General features: G+C 38.8%; 1 protein-coding gene across 5 annotated transcripts in view; it reads right to left on the reverse strand.

Moving 5' to 3' along the window:
* Positions 1-231: 231 nt before the first annotated feature.
* METTL25 (methyltransferase like 25) overlaps positions 232-14,322 on the reverse strand; it is a 155,748-nt gene continuing 141,657 nt past the window's right edge. For 2 of the 5 annotated variants that reach the window (XR_008419711.1, XR_008419710.1), the window contains 3 exons: positions 8,500-8,603; positions 7,145-7,233; positions 232-1,766 (listed from right to left, as the gene is read on the reverse strand). The gene's annotated coding sequence lies outside the window, so the exon portion shown is untranslated. Of the gene's footprint in view, positions 1,767-7,144; positions 7,234-8,499; positions 8,607-14,322 lie in introns of all 5 variants that reach the window. The other 3 variants (XR_008419708.1, XR_008419709.1, XR_008419712.1) reach the window with 2 other exon arrangements.

A 14,322-nucleotide genomic window follows, 5' to 3' on the forward strand; every position in this document is an offset into this window, starting at 1 on the left:
GGACAACGTTCAACTTTGCTTTTTGTCTGCTTTTAATTTTTTAAAAACAGTTTTGTGTCTTTTTGTGGTATCTTCAAATATATACCAGTGAAAATGATTATACTTTGTTTCCAAATTCTGTAAAGCACGACTTTATACTCATTTCTGTCCCTTCACCAGAGTGACAACATTGTGATAGGCTTCTCTTTTGCTGTACAGAACAGAGGCATTAATGAGGTAGATTAAACATGGCAGCATGTAAAAATAAATTTAATAGGTCTGCTTTCAGGCAAGATGTAGTAGGTCATGGCAAGCCAACACATTGACTGCAAAACCACAAAAAGGCAAATAAACTACAAAACACATATTTTTAATGATATCAGAAAGTAAGGAAATAGCATAAACAAAAATTCCAGAGAAAGGAGAACCACTTTCCGAAATACGCTGGCAATGGTTGGCCATCATTTAGGTTAAGGTTTGAGAACTGTTCTCGAATGAAGCAGAGAGCTCCCGCTGGGAAAAAGAGATCCCAGAAAATGTTTTAGCTTTCTTCTGGGCTAGAGTAATCAAAAGGAAACGTGATGGGTCTCAGTGATAGATGGTTACGGTGGAACATTAGAAATGCAAGTACAGAGTCTGGACTTGGGCCAAATGACATTTTGATATGGTTGAGATCTCAAGAATCAGGACACACTGATCCAACTGATACAGGTTCTATACAGAAACAAAGCCAGATGTAGATTCAAGGCAGCTAATTACTCCCACCTCACCACCTCCTATGACCCCAGCAGCCAACCCTGTCCCCCTTCCACCTCTGTACAAGCACCAACTCCTGTGTCAAACGTTCCAGCAAATGGAAACCATCAGAGGAGTACCCCCAGGTTCAGTGGTGATGGTACTGTGTGAGTAAAGAGCGCGGGGCTCCTTCCCAGAGACAGAAGGGATCTCAGATGGAAGAGGCACAGGATGAGCTCATCTATGGATTGGCCACTGGGTGCTCAGAAGAAGTCCCATGCTCCATGAGGAAAATGTCTGCTAGTTGTCCATATGACTCCATCCCAGATGACATTAAGAACTGATTCCTGTGTGGGACCTTCGATCTTCTGGATTAAGAAGGTATGACAGTTTTTTTTCTCTTTCAGTAAAGATGAATTCAGGATATTTGCCTTGAGGGAGCCAGAATCTTTAATTTATATACAGGGTTGCATTAAAGAATAACAGTAGCAGCTCCCTGCTGAAAATTATGCAGAGGTAATGGGAGAGCCGAGCTGCACGTAGACATTCAAAAGTGGAATCTTGTCTTGATGGATTCAGTCACTGTTTCTCTTTTTCCTTTTTTTAATTTGTCTTTAAACTCCACTATTTTCCGCTTCATTCCAACATGGATTGTTCTAAGAAGGCATGAAGGGAATGTCAAATTTTACTTTCTTGGTGTGCTTCATTTGTCACCGTAAAAGAGCAACTCAAACCCGATCAGCAGAAGGATTTGCTCCTGGGCCCGTTAATTATAGTGAAATTGTAGAATTAATACTGAATGTTATGACCTCAGAAAATATTCCATTCTCTTTATTTCACCCTCATCTCAATGTGTAATTGGCCATATTTTAAAAGTTCTAGGTTTATTCATCGAAACAAAGCAGATATATGTCACATGATGTGATCTCTAAACCACTTCGGCTTGGTCTATTTGTCAGTCAAGGCATGTGGTGTCTAGAATGGCTTCTGGTCTCTCAGGTCTCTCACATGTTCAGTGGTGAAGTATTTAGATTTATATCATGTTCTTGACACTACAATAAAAGAGGCCACATTTGGATGAACTGCAAAGTGCAATAAAGGGCTCAGAAAACCAAAATGATCTTCAGGAACATTGCCATTATATAGGAAGAGAGTATAGTATATATTTTTATTTTGTTGTGGTTTCGTGATTTGCATGCTGAGTTCTCATAAATGAAAAAAAATGGTACGTTCTAAAAAAGCTGTTGAAGTGGCCTAGTTTTATGTGCATCGCATTGTATTGTTTAGTGAAGGGTTCAATTTGAATTTTGGTATAAGCAATTAATAGGATATTGGGGCCATTTTAGGAGTTAACTTGTGGACAGTTTTTCCAGTTACAAGGAAGCATTTCACTTATACATTTTTATTCTTATAAAAGATTCTAGTAAAGGAAAATAAAACACCAAACATCAATGAGTGTTATTTTAGCAAATATAATTTTTAGATGTGCTATTACTTCACATATATAAAACAGATGGTATATAGGAATGTAATATATTTAAACATAAATCCACTTAGAAGTATTACCTAGATTTATCAATTTTTATAGCATCTTTCTCACATGGGTCACCTAGAAAGTCTACAATAAACAGTAGATGCCATATATTACAAAATAATATTAGTTGCAGATAATGTATAATTTTTAGAATTAGTCAATCTTTCACATGGCTTTAGGTTCTTCTGTTACTTCCTTTTATAACACCCTGTTTATCTCTATCATTTTATTTGTTATATTATAATAATTGATTAATTGTGCAATTTTTGTTATAGTGCCTTTCCTATTATGTTCTGAAGCTGGAACTAGGTTTTCTTCACTATGCTTTGCTTAATATTTAGCTTTGCTTAAAACATGGATGTGCTCGATAAAGATGTGGTTAATGAATCAAGGACTGAAAGATATACAGCCTGTTGCCTGCTTTGTGTAGCCATCAAGTTAAGAATGCTTGTTTTTTCCTTCTATCTTTAAATGTACCTATTTTTCAAATGTTTTTTAAGTACCTAAATAGCAACCTCAGTTTTGCTTGTTGGCCCGTAAATCCCAAAATATTTACTATTTGGGCCTTCAAGAAAAAAGTTTCCTGACTTTGATTTGGATCAGCTCTGTCCAGTAGAATAGTAGTGATGGAAATATCGCATATCTGTGATCTCCCGCAGGATAGCCACAGACCGCATATGGCTACTGACCACATGAAATTTGTCTAGTGTGACCAAGAAACTGAAAATTTTAGTTTTATTTCATTTTAACTAATTTAAATAATGCCATGTGGCTAGTGGTTCCTGTATTAGTAGCAGATCTAGTTATATGAAAGAACAGACCCCCTGTAAATAGAATAAATACTTACTTGGAGATCAAGCATATCTTTGGAAAAAATGAAAAATATTTGAAGTTAGTTTGGTCTTTCTGGCAAAATAACTGAATAAAAATATAAAGTAAAGTATCGCCATTCATTAAAACAACTATTATTATGACGATATGTTGAAAAGGCCCAAAGGTAAAAATTAACTCATTTAATTTGACGGTTACATACAAACTCATTTAAAATAAGTGGTGGTTCTACATTCTATGAACTGTGAATGAAAATACATTACTTTGGATAAGGCAGATAATGTTAATGTTCTATCAACAAGTGAATGAAGGACATTGCTTTTATGAAGATTTTGAAGCTTCTCCTTGCTTTTTTTTGAAAGGCACATCACTTACAAAGAAATTCTTGAAATACATAGAATCCTATTAAAGCAAAATGTTCTATAGCACAGCAGGAAAACATTAGAGCACATAAACAAGTAAAAACACGATATAATCTAACAGAATCCTCAAACAGTATTAAAATGGGTATTAAAGTGGTCTGAGAGGTAAAGATTCAATTTGTAAAGTAAGTTTAAACACCCACATTCACATGTGATTTCAAGTCTTTAAGTTGAGAAGCACTTATAAGGAAATCTGAAATATGTGCTATTTAGCATTAAAATTGTTTGCTATTATCATAACATTTAAAGTAAGTTTAAAAATTTCAAAATTAGAATATATTTCCTTTTCTTGCTTATACTCTTTTGTACATGTCTATGTATGAAACAATATCTCCCTGAGTAAAACTACTTTGGCTGCCCTCTTTTATTTCAAGTGATTTTATCATTAGGGAAAAATTTGAAATCATGGTGGACAAATAATCCCTTAATGCTTTTCCTGCCTAGCAAGTAATTTGTCAAAGCAATTCAGTTTCCAAATAGCATACAAACTCAATAAGATAGTGAGCCAATGCATCTGTTCCTGTCTGTAGAGTATGCACAAATGCCTTTCATTTGGGGGGAAAATCCTAAAACTGAATTCTCTGAAAGGACAATTTAGCTCTAGTCACAAAATATCATTTATAATTTCTCTCTGATAAAACTTTAGAATTTTTTTAAAGTCAAGTTTTATTGACATACAGTTTACATGCAGCAATATCCACTCTTTATAAGTATACTGTTTAATGAATTTGACAAACATAGAAATTGTGTATTCACTACCCAAATTAACATGTGGGATATTTTCAGCACCCCAGAAAGTTCCCTTATACCTCTTTGTCGACAATCCCTTTCTTTTACCCACAGCCCATTGGCAAGAAGTGATCAATCTATTTTCTGTTTCTATAGTTTTGACTTTTCTAGAATATCATGTAAATGGAACCATACAGAATGCAGTCTATCGTGTCTGGCATATTTCACTTAGTCACTCAGTGTAATGCTTTTGAAGTTCATCCATGTTGTTGCATGCATGTGTAATTCACTGCTTGTTGTTAAATATCCCATTGTATGAATATATCATAATATTTTTATCCATTCTGCTGGTGATAGACGTTCAGCTACATGAATGAAGCAACTATTAACATTTGCTGTGTGGGCATATGTTTTCATTTCTCTTGGGTAAATACCTATGAGTGGAATTGTTGGGTCATATGGGAAGTGTATGTTTAACTTTATAAAAAACTACCAAACTGTTCTCCAAAATAACTGTATCATTTGCCTTTGTATGAACAATTTTTAGAGCTCTAGTTGTTGTACGTGGTCTCTAACAGTATTATCAACCCTTTTAATTTAATCATTTGAATGTTTGTATAGTGGTACCTCCTTGTGCTTTTAATTAATATTTTCTTGATGATTAATGATGTTGAGTGTTTTTACATACGGACATTGCCATTTGCACATCTTCCTTGGTGAAATAGGTGTTCAAATCTTTTGCCTTTCCATCTACTAAGCTTTTTGTGTAATTATTTATGTATTCTGCATACAAGCTCTTTATCAGGTAGGAGCTTTGCAAATTTTGCTTGTTTGTTTTACCAATCTGTGTCCTATCTTTTCATTTCCTAACAGTGTCTTTTGAAGAGCAGACATTTTAAATTTGATGAAGTCCAATTTGTAAAATTTTCACTATGGTTCCAGTTTTTCATACCTAAGAAATCTTTCCTTAACAAAAGATCACAAATATTTTTTCCTATGTTTTCTTCTTGTGTTTTTTTTTACATTCAGGTCAAAGATCCATTTCAAGTAACTTCTTATATGTGATATGTGGTGAGGGTTAAGCTTTTTGGATATCCAATGGTTTGCAATGCTTGTTGAAAAAAGTATTTAAACCCATTGAATTGCTTTGGCCCCTTTGTCAAAAGTCGACTGACTGAACAGGTGTGGGTCGATTTCTGAACTCACTAGGTCTGGGTCATTCATCTATATAAGTATCTTTAAACAAATACCACCCTGCTGTTATTACTGTAGTTTTATAGTAAGCCTTATAAACTGTCACATTTTATGTGAAGTGAATATTCATATCCTTCATAAGCGTAAGCACCTCTGAAACAGCTGTGTACTATATAGTGTAGGTAGAGGCCTGCACTGATTTGAGATGAAAGAATTGCTATTCTTGGTTGTTACTTTAGGTGTTCTGTTTTCCTGTGTTCCACAGACAGGGGGTTTACTGAACTCACGGAATCCACGAATTCAGGGCATCCATGATCTTGCCTCTTGGAGAAAATGTATTTCTCTATTTTCACTCATCACTAACTGAAATTCAGTGTTCCCACAATTGTGGACAACAAACCTCAGGGGTACTGCAGTATCTGCACCTCTTGCCAATAGAAGGTACATATATTTTCATGTCACATTGCTGTTATGGCCGATATCTTCAAATATTGTTTGATGAGGGAGCATAAGGAAAGTTGACAGTCTGCAAACCGCCCCCTCCCCCCCCACCCAGGTGGGCTATGTGTGATATTCCTCCGGCACTCCTGGCTGCCTAAGAACAAAGGAAAGGGGAAAAACAAATGGCTAACTGATAGAAATCGTAGTCCTGCAAGACCTAAGTCTCCCCTCCATAGTGATGTGGGAAACAAAGCCAGAAGGAAATGGCAGATAGAACTAAATGTCCTTATAACCTGCAGTCCACTGACATATACTTGAGGCTGGCAGAGTAAAATATTTCTCCAGGAACTCCCTACTGCCCTTAGTGCTAATGTTTTGCTAGAGGGAAAAACAACCCTAGCTTCACAGTAGGTAGGCCTCCAATATCCTGTGAGTCTTTAGCATATGAAAATCTCACTGGAAACTCGCCCCGGACTTCACCTCCCCCAGCTCCATAGTATATAACCAGTGTCTCTTCATGGTCCTGGGGCATGCCCATAGGTCCGTCCCTGTGCTTCAATAAAATCACCTTTTTGCACCAAATACTTCTTTAAGAATTCTTTCTTGGCCTTCGGCTGGCCCCACAAACCCCACTATCACCCCAAAAACCTCATCACTGTTGACATCTATTGTTACTTAAAAATTATAGTTTTTAGAACTTCCACTTGACCTTGTTATTCTATGAGTTAATAAACACATATTACTAAATTATAATTTTAACAAGTTCTTTCGGTAATGATCTCAATATAATTGGTTTCCTTTGTCATATTATGTATTTTACTACGTCTTTAAAAGAGAATGCTTGAGAAGGGGCCCAAAGACATTTCCAGATTGGCAAAGGGCTCCATGGCACAGAAATGGTGTAGATTTGCCTTCTGTATTCCTATTTCACAGACCTATTACTTGGGTTGTCTCCCATTTAAAGTGTCTTTATTGCTTCAGTTTAGAATATTGCTGTATTACCAGTCCTGCCTTATTTCATCTTATATTATATGAAAGTATAATATAACATAATTTAATATACTATTTCACCTTATTAAGAAAGGTTCAATAAACTTTATTAAACATGTGAGATTAGACAATGCTCCAGGTCAGAATCTGGAGATTCAAAGGTTTATCACATGGTTCCTCCCTTTGAGGAACTTAGGTTGTACTAGGCAGATAATAAAGCAGGCATTGCAATTTACAATCTGTGTGCTCCAATGAGCATACATGGGAGCGACCTAGATGATGTTCTTACCCTTCACTTGGGTGGCGGTGGAGGTGTGGGCAGAATATCAGCAAATGTTTCCCACAGGAATTGACACACACATTATTCTCTGAGGAAACCTGGAGAATAAGAAACCAGGAACTAGAATGTGAAGAGACTATTTCACACAGGAAATGTGAGCAAGCATCCAGCTCAACTCTGCCTGGAGCCCTGGGACAGAACAGCCAAGGGAAGAACTATGCATTGCCTACCCTTTTCTCCCTTAGGATGTGTCAAGGAAGACAATCATTTTCACAATGTAGAAGCCAAAGCAGCTTCCCACTCTTGATTGGAATATTCAGCTTGTGTGTCTATTCGACAGGCAAAAGTTCTTTCTCTCAGGTCCTTTTCCCCCCAGAAGCTGTCAAGTGCTGAGCCCTTGGCCAATGGAGCCCTTTTTGCAAGGACCCCTCCCTATTTCCTGTGCCTTCTACAGTGTGTCCTCCCCAGGCTGTCTTAGTGTGCCTCCCAAGTTTTAGCCAGTTTCCTTCAGTCCTAGACAGGTAGGTGGCACTGAGACAGAATGGGCAAAGGGTAGAGACACCTGAGACTAGACTCATAGCCCAGGGGACCCCAGTCTAGAGCAGCCAGGTCCTCTCCCATCCTGGATTGAATGAGTCATTTATTACATCTTAAACAGAGATTGTTACTAAGAGACATTCCTATTTAAACTGTCCTCAAGCATTTCCTCAAGCTGGGCAGCAGCAGGGGCTGCTTAGCTAATTAGGGACTAATTGACTCTTTAGCACAGTTCTCAGCTGTGACAACTTGTTTCCTGCCTCTTTCTGCCAGGGTACTGGGACCATTCCCTGTGATGGGCTCCATTTTCACCTTATCAGGTCTAAATGGAGCAATTTCCAGCCTCATATCCTTGATATTCTCAAGGATAGGAATGTAGACGTAAAATCTTTATATGTATATTTTTTTAAATGTTTATTTATTTTTGAGAGACAGCGTGAGCAGAGGAGGGGCAGGGAAAGAGGGAGGCACAGAATCCTAGGCTCTGAGCTGCAGGCACAGAGCCTGACTTGGGGCTAGAACTCACAAACTGCAAGATCATGACCTGAGCTGAAGTTGGTGCTTAATTAACTGACAGCCACCCAGACGTCTCCCAAATCTTTATATTTTTGAGGGCTTCTGTTTAATCTGGGAAAATGCTGCATTTTTCTTAGTTATCGTTATGGGAACCTTTGAGAGGTTTCTGCTTCCAATTACTTGAGGTGACATTACACTTTCTGAAGAAGAGGATGGTGCACTTTCTTGCTCAGTGTAGGAGAGGTTTTTGTTTTTTCCTTGTTTGGTAGGCATTTTTAATTATGACCATAAAATTTCGTGACTTCACTTACCTGGCATTAGTCTTTTCTGTCAGAGGATAGGCCAGTTTTATCCCATGGAGGATCAGTGTATTCATTTCCTCCCTTTCCTCCACAGCATCTTCTGAACGTGTTCACTGCTAGGCATAGGACAAACAGTAAAAATGATATATTTTCTGCCCCTCCAGATTAAGTAGAGGAATACAAACATTTTAAAAGTAAGTGTCATAAAGTCATATACATCTGGTCAGAGTATAGTTGGGACATAATAAAAAAAGATAGTGATTTATATGTGGAGGCAGGATCATAAATATTGAAGGATGACTTAGGAAAGTGTTGACTGGAAGAGAAAGGGATGTTAGCCTTCCTGGAAGAGGGATCGGTGAGAGAAGAGTCCAGACAGAGGCAACACTTGAGATGTTGTTGGAGTCACAAAAAGTCCGGATACCTTGAAACTGTGGTTGGATGGAGTTCGGCAGAATATTATATTGATGAAGTAACCAGGAAAAGCATCATGGAAGATTTTGATGCCATGCTAAAGAGTTTGGATTTTCCTTTAATACAATGGGAAGGCCACAGAAGAGTTACAGGCAGGGGTAGGAGTTTAACACCAAGAAAACCAGGAGGGCAGTTATGAGGCCCTGAACTTAGTAGCAGCAGGACTGGAGAGGAGAAGCAGTGAAGAGAAGTAGAAGAGGATGCATGAAAATGACTTAATGTCCAAATGGATTGGAAGGAGAGAGAAGTCTAGGGTGATTTTGGTTTTCAGCTGCAAGTTTCCTTCACTGAAAAGCAGTATCAGAGGAAAAGTGGGTTTGACAGGAAAGTTTTAATTTTAGATGTGTTGATTTTGAGGTGGGGAACGGCAATGTCCATTAGGCAGTTGGGTAAACGTGGCCAAAAGCTCGGGAGAGAGATTCAGGAGAGAGAGCTAGCCTAGAAATTAAGATCTGAGTGAGCATCATCAGATACAGGCAGTTTTGGAAGCCATGACCATGTTTCTTTGAAAGTGTGTAGATTGAAAAAGGTCCAAGGTCAGAGTCCTCAAAGGGAAAACAACAACAACAACAAAACCCTAATACTTAAAGAACAAATAGAGAATAGTCTTCAAAGAATGGGGGAGAGAATAAATAGTGGAAGGAGAAAACTCTAGAGAAGCTGTTGTTTTCCAGGAAGGAAGGTCTTGGAGGTCAGAAGTTCCCTCCACCTGCCTGAATCTTACAGCTCATTACTCTCTGTATTGGCTTTATCTCTTCTCTCTCAGGATCTTTTCCTCTGCTCATTCGTAGTTTCTAACTCTTATAATTTTGGCCTCACGTGGTCAAACATTGCCTCCAGAATCTCTTTATACATCATGACCTATTAGCTCCTATGCCAAAATGACAAAGTGTTTTTTATTTCACATTCCTGAGAAAAAGAGAATCTGATAGGTCTGACTCTTCTTTTTGAGCCAGGCCACATCAGGGATCTAAGCTGCCTTAACCAGGTGTGTACCCCCACTCCTATCACCTGTGGTCTTTGATATAAAATACGGCTGCCCAGTCTCACCCCTTTGGCTAAAGATATGGGGTGATGAGTAAAAAAAAATGTCAGGTTGAATGACATCTGTAGTTTAAGAAAGTTTAAATAAAGGTGGTAGTTTTCCACAATGGCAGATACCATAGCATGGTCAAGAAAGAATCCTTTGATGGGGTACCTTGGTGGCTTAGTCAGTTGGGCAACTGACTTTGGCTCAGGTCACGATCTCACAGTTCGTGGGTTTGAGCCCTGTGTTTGGCTCTGTGCTGACAGCTTGGTCAGAACTTAGAGCCTGCTTCAGATTCTGTGTCTCCTTCTCTCTCTGCCCCTCCCGCTTGTGCTCTGTCTGTCTCTGTCTCTCAAAGATAAATAAATGTCAAAAAAAAAAAAAAAGAGTCCTTTGGATCTGATGATATGGATGCCAGCTAGGCACTGGCCAGTTGCTGGGATGGTGGAGAGGCCTCTGGCTGCTGTGAGTTGGTAATAAATGAAGGCATAAAGTGGAGACATGGAGTTGTGGCTTCCCATCAACGAGGATCTTAACCTCAAACTTTGTAATATAAAGGCAAGGAAGGGGAGGTTGATGATATTGATACAAGACACAGAGTCTAGTGGTAGTTGTCCTTGTTTTCCTCTTCTCAAACATATATTTTATTGTTTTAGGTATTTGCCCTTGTTCTGGAGTAGAACAGTGGGTCTGGACTTATGGGCACAGAGAAAAGAACTACCCTTAGAAAAAGAAAGGATCTCTTTATTTTTTATTATTTTTATTTTAGAAAATATCTCTATTTTTTTAAATTTTTTAATCTTTATTTATTTTAGAGACAGAGCACAAGCAGGGGAGAGGCAGAGAGAGGAGGAGACACAGAATCCAAAGAAAGCTCCAGGCTCTGAGCTGTCAGCATGGAGCCGGACATGGGGCTCGAACCCATGAAGATCATGAGAACTCACGAGATCATGACCTGAGCTGAAGTCGGTTGTTTAACCAAATGAGCCACCCAGGCGCCCCTAGAACAGATCTCTTTAAATTTTTTTTTTAATGTTTATTCATTTTTGAGAGACAGAGAGAGACAGAGAGTGAGCAGGGGAGGGGCAGAGAGAAAGAGTGGAAGACACAGCTTCCAGGCTCTGAGCTGTCAGCACAGAGCCTGATGTGAGGCTTGAGCTCACAAGCTGTGAGATCATGACCTGAGCCAAAGTCAGATACCCAACTGACTGAACCACCCAGGCACCCCTAGAAAGGATCTCTTTAAATGAGACTGTGGGAAGAAGGGCAGGAGAAGCATTGTGGGTGATTTGTAGGAAATGTAAAAGGTTGGCAAAGGGCATTGAAGTCTACTCTGCAAAGTCTCTCTCTCTTCACTCCTGCTCATCTCATGTCCTCCCAATGAGGTAATTGATAATCTAATGTTCCTGCAGATACTGAGATCTCCCTAAGGGATCCCACAGAAAATCAAAGGTAGGGTAACTGTCCTAGTCCTTTTAAGACTGAGTAGGCTCTGCTGTTGAGTGCAGCTCACCAGGGAAAGCCAGGCTACTGGCAGACCTGCTTCACAGCACAGCTTGTTCTGGAATGATCCGTGATGCTGTTTACTGGGGTTTCTGCCAGCTCTGCCAGCAGGCTGGGGCAGTCCACCCAGTCCACCCAGTCACTTAGCCGTGACTATGGTGACAGGGCCACTTAAAAGATATCTTAGAAATCATCAACTCTAACTCATAACATAAATAAGGGAACAGACCTGGAGAGGTGAAGTGACTTGCACAGGGTCATATACCCTGTGCCATAACCAAGAACAGAACAGGCTTTCTAATTCAAGGCTCAATGTTACTTACTTATTTAAAAAAAATTTTTTTTGAGTCTTATCATTCTCCTACTGTTTTTTTTTTTTTTTTTTTTTTTTTTTTTTTTTAACATCCTGCCTATATCCATTATATTCTCATAACCAGGGTCTTGCCTTTGAGTTAGAATGACAAGCCAGTATCCAAATCTGTCAGATTCCGGTCTGCATTGGGCTATCCTGGCATAAGACCTCTACTGGGCAATCAGAACATAGGATCTAAAGCAAACCTTATTTATCCAACACAGCCTTTATACACTTCTTAACTAAATGAATAAACCCTTGTAGTGGCTAAAAGTTTATAGTCATGAGATTCCTCCCTGTCCCTGGAGAAAGGGAGCAGGGATATAATGAAACAGTACTGATCTTGGGGGTCAGGAAACCTGGGTCACCTTGGGGAAATCATTTACATGTCTCTGAATTCCACTGTAGAGTGGGAATGTTTTATTTACAATGATACAGGTATGCTAATATACTATGGAAACTTAGAGGAAGGAAAAATTAAGCCTGCTAAGGTCACTTGGGGGAAGAGCTCCAAAGAAAGTGACATTTGAGATGGGTCGTGAAATGTGAGTACAGCTCACTTGACATGAGGTAATTAGCATACACAGAAAGTCACCATCAGAGGCCTCTTTTGGCCTTTGTTTGAATTGCCAAAAACTTGGAACTACATGCCTTCACCTTGTCACCTGGACAAGACATATGTACCTCCAATCAGCTAGTCCCATCATGCTCTTACATCTATACTGCTGTGTTCTTTCTCCTTCCCACTCATTCTCCCACCGTTGCTGTCGTTTTCTATTGAGGCCTTCTGGAAATCCTTCTTTAGAGAAAACCAACTACCCTATGCCATCATCTTTTTCACCATATACCACCTTCCCCTAAGTTTATTAACATTTATCTATTGTCAATTGATGTTATTTTCCTAGATAAATTCTCTGAATAAATTTTTCCCCACCAGTACTCTTCTCTCTCTAGATATTCTTCCTCAGTAACCACTGGAATGCTCAACTTAGACAACCATGTATGGATCTTGAGCTCTAACTTTCCTATGGGTTCTAGATTGTATATTGGCTATATGTACCCTTTGGGTGTTGCACAGACATAGCATATCCAGAATTGAATAATAATCATCTTAATTCTCAGGCAACCCTAGACTTTCTTCCCTAGTAAATGGCTGTACTACTCAGCTAGCCACCCAAACTAGAAATCTGGGGGGAGGTAAAGGGTGAGTATTCTAGACTTCATTCTCTCCCTCACCTAAAATACACAATGAGTAACCAAGTCATGATAATTTTACCTCATTGAATTATTATTATTTTCTATTCCATTTCTACTTTTGCCTTAATTCAGGCATTATCGGTTTTCATTTAGGTTTCTGAAATGGGCTCCTAACTGCTGTCCCAGCCTTTAGCCTGGTTCTACTTCAATCCATCCTCTAGTCTATAACCAGAGTGATTTTTCTAAAATAGAAATATCATCACATCACTCTCTTCTTAAACTCTCTCAATGAATCCTTATGCCGTGAGAGGAAATGTACCTCTTTAGCCTGGCATTCAAGGTCTTCTATATCTAGGATCCTGTCACCCTCTTTGGTCTTATCTCCATACTCACCATTCACATTGATCTACTTTCAGGCCCCTATGGAGCCATGCTGTCTCATGTTTTTGAAATAATTATTGCTAATCCTTATTGAAAGGTTACTATTTATAAAGATCTCTATTAATTGACCTATTCCTTCTCACAACCCCAAGTGGTCAGTTACTGTTTTTCCCCCAGTTGACAGATGGAAAAAAATGACACACAAATCAGTTAAGCACCCTAACCAAGGTCACAGCTAGTGAGGGACACAACTAGAATTTGAACTCAGTCTCTCTCTAGAATCCATTCTTTTAACTACTATATATAGCACTACCACACTGCCCCTACTTCGGGAAGACCTTTCTTTTTTCACTTTGCTTACCTCACACTTACTCCTCATTCATTTAATCTGGCTTCTCCTCCCATCAAAAGGCTGAAAAATCTCTCACAAAAAATATCAATGAACTCCAAAGGGAATTTTTCCATTCTCTTTTTACTTGATCTCTCAAAATTCAGCCACTGGTCACTCCATAGGCTCTGAAATATCTTCTGTGGTTCATGTGATGATATATTCTTCGTCTGATTTATCTCTGAATATGCTTTCTTAGCCTCCTTTGTTGCTCATTCTTTATAGAATCTTCATACTGAAGTCATTAAAACTCAGTCCTAGCTTCCCCATATTTTTCTCCCTGTGCTTTTTGCACTGAGTAGTCTCATCCATGCCCTAGCTTTAATTTCCATCTATATGTTGATGACTTCTTATATTCATGCTTCTCTTTGTTCTCTACAGACCCTTACAGACCAATGCTTCTTTAACACTGCCTGAACTTCTCAAATTACTCTGTACTCAATATATTCAAAATGGAATTGTCAGTTTTCTCCCAAATATTACTCTTCAGTGTACCTTAGCACCACCTTT

The sequence above is a fragment of the Panthera pardus genome, unplaced genomic scaffold, assembly GCF_024362965.1.
Source record: "Panthera pardus isolate Hobbes unplaced genomic scaffold, ASM2436296v1 HiC_scaffold_6, whole genome shotgun sequence".
NCBI lineage: Eukaryota > Metazoa > Chordata > Mammalia > Carnivora > Felidae > Panthera > Panthera pardus.